Below are 3,120 nucleotides of genomic sequence, written 5' to 3' on the forward strand. Positions count from 1 at the left end.
TCTTAAAAGCTTCTTAATGTATAATTTTCACTCTTAAAAAATGCCACATTTTGGACCCCAGACTTTCCTGAATGTCGTGATTAAAAAAAAAAAAAAAAAGACAAAAATTAACCCAAGTCAAGATGTCATTAAACTTATGTGAGAGGTTTTCAACCAGCTGCTGCTGGGCTGGAGCTGCTGTGCTGGCTGGTGCCAGAGGACACGGCTGCTCTGGTTGCTGGTGGAAGGCTGGTGATCAACTTCCTGGGGAGGCTCAGTGTGGCCTCACCTGCCCCAGCAGCTTCAGTCATGCCTGGTCAATGGCATCCAGCAAGTTCTTGGCATCTACTGTGAGGGTGTGGGCAGCAGTCAGCATCTGCTTCTTGTACTCCTGCTGCAAGCTGGTCATGGTGCACTCCTGGGCCAGTCACATCTTGCTGATGAGCTCTCCCAGGTCGGAGTTGAGCAACTTCTGTGCCATCTCAATCTCTCAGTGCGTGCTGGTGGGGAGGACAGGAATAGTGTCATCCACAGTAGCCAACAGTGTCCGCAGGGCCAAACTAACTTCTGTCACCATAGGGATGTACTCCTCAGGTGGGGCTGGCTGAATTTTACTGGACATCTCGATGACAGCTTTCACCAGGTCCGTCACGTTCTCCTACACCTTGTCATTGGACCGGTTCACATTGGCAATGGGAGGGGGATGATTTCCTGGGGTTGAAGCCTCCATGTCTTGATGTCCTTGTTGTAGCTGTCGCCAGGACTGCTGAGGCTGGTGAGACTCCCCAGGTGGCCAGGGGCTCCGGGGCATGGAGGTGTCTTTGGTGGAGCTGCAGGATCTGGTTTGCCCACAGGCTGATAGATGTGTTGGTTTCCAGTTGGACCCTGAAGACTCCCCTCCTCCCTTTCGATACTGCCTTGAGAGAGCCTCACATCAGGTTTCAGAAACTTCTCCTCTTTCTCCAGCTAGTGCTGATCTTCTTCCATTTCCTGCTCCTGTTGGATCAGCCACTCTTCCATCAGGTGGGCAGGCAACACCTGCCCCATTCCCTGCAGGTCCAATGCCGCTGAGTCCTCCACATTGGGCTACCACCTGGGTATCTCCTGGGGCCTGTGATTCCATGATTCTGACAGGTCCACTAGAGATGGTGGGCCATGGTAGATGCTGCCAGCCATGGTTGTGAGTCCATGTGGGCCAGGGTAGCCAGAGACCTGATAATGATTGCTCTGCACAATGTGTTGTGGGCTGGGGTAAAATCCTTTGCTGGAGTGTGGACTGGAGTAACCAGGTCTGCTGGGCTTAGGTGGCACTTCATCAGACCCTCGAGAGTCCCAAGACACAGTGGCCTGTCTTCTGGACACCATCCTCATCCTTTCTTTCTGCTGAGCCTTCTCCTCCTCCAGGATCATGCTGAGCTGCGCTTTAAGTTCAGTAAACCTGAGCTGCCTGCTGGGTCATAGGTCCAGCATTTCATCATAAGGCTGTAGAGGGTAGGAGGACAATTTGAAGGCATTGGTAATCTTTTCCCATTTTCAATTTGACTGATCACATCATTGTTCTTCACTCCTTGAAAAGGCTTCAAGACATGCATCAGTATCTCCCACATACATACACCAAACATCCACACATCACTAGCCAAGGTAAAACGTCGAAAATTGATTGATCTGGAGCCATCCATTTAATAGGAGATTTTCCTTTGGAAGCTTTGTAGTAAGTACTCTCTTCCATGTACCAGGAAAATCCAAAGTCTCTTAATTTTACACAATTATTTGAGGATACCAGGACATTCCAAGCAGCAATGTCCCTGTGTACAAATCTTTTGCTCTCCAGATATGCCAGTGCAGTACTGAGCTGATAGGCATACAGGATCAGAGATGCCAGATCCAAGCTGTATTTCCTTACTTGCAAAAATGACCTCAGCTCTCCCAGAGTGCACAGCTCCATGATAATACACACAGGGTTTTCTGTGATGACACCAATCAACTTCACGATGTGAGGATGGTCAAGGTAAGAAGCTGCCATTATATTGCTGGAGGCTAGGTATCAGTCTTATTAACTCAGAAGGCAGCAAAGCTCTTCGGAGATGTCCAAAGATGATCTGGAAACACTGCTAGTGCCTCCTTTCTCCTTCCATGGCAGTCCAGGGCAAGCGGCGGTGGCAAGCGTAAGGCTGAGCGCAGGCGGTGGCGGGGCAGGACCGGCAACAGCCCCGCGCTCCCTGTCGCGCACACGCCCTGCGCACAGCGGTCAGGCAAGGGGCAGACTTGCGCCCTCCTCGGGGCATGCTGAGTCCTCGTGGGCCTGCGCGTGCTCCATGCCTGCTGAGCCCGCTGGCACCCATCACTTAGCTTTAGAGTTCTTCTTTACTAATTCATATCTCTGAGAAAGGACATAGAATTTAAAGTAAGAGTATTTCAAAAGAGTCATTTTTGATGTAGATTCATTAAATAAAAAAAAATCCCAGAGATAAAAGGAGAAAGGAAAATACTAGAAGAAACATAAATATGCAATAAAATAAAATTTTATTTTTTTATGGCTAGGTATATTGATGCTATTATTGACAACCATAGGACTACACATGTGTCTACAGTTTATATTGTCCTATGTAAAAATCATTGCCCCTCAATTTATAAAAATTTTTAGAATGGTCACCTTCTCCCAACTGATCTCTTAGCTTTATTCTTTACTCGTGCAAAATCACTGAGAATTAATCAAAAATTTTAAACAACAATTTTTGCATAAGTAGTGATTTTTTAAAGAGTAAGATATATTTTGGTTATGTGAAATTTACTGATGGATATACAAATACAACAAAGTCTTTTAGTGTAATTTTACTGAAAATTCTGTAGCAAAGAAGAGCAGTTTACAATAATCTATTGGAAACTTATTTTATCTTTCCCAAGAAATACTTTATTTTCTAAAGCATTTTTTGCTGTTCTTATCACCCAAATCTTGATTAATGATGTTTAGAATTGATAGTAATCTTGATAAAAATATTTTCCAAGTACACTTTCTATCTAATCACTGAATGATTACAAAGTTTAGATTTGAATGTTAATTAAGGTAAATTAAGTACAACCTTCAGGAATATACGATTTTAAAGAAGAGAAATGGTAACTAGTGTATGCTACTGAAGATGT

General features: G+C 45.1%; 1 pseudogene; it reads right to left on the reverse strand.

Moving 5' to 3' along the window:
• Positions 1-253: 253 nt before the first annotated feature.
• LOC124975642 (focal adhesion kinase 1-like) lies at positions 254-2,002 on the reverse strand (annotated as a pseudogene).
• Positions 2,003-3,120: the final 1,118 nt, after the last annotated feature.

This window comes from Sciurus carolinensis, unplaced genomic scaffold, assembly GCF_902686445.1.
Source record: "Sciurus carolinensis unplaced genomic scaffold, mSciCar1.2, whole genome shotgun sequence".
NCBI classification, from domain to species: domain Eukaryota; kingdom Metazoa; phylum Chordata; class Mammalia; order Rodentia; family Sciuridae; genus Sciurus; species Sciurus carolinensis.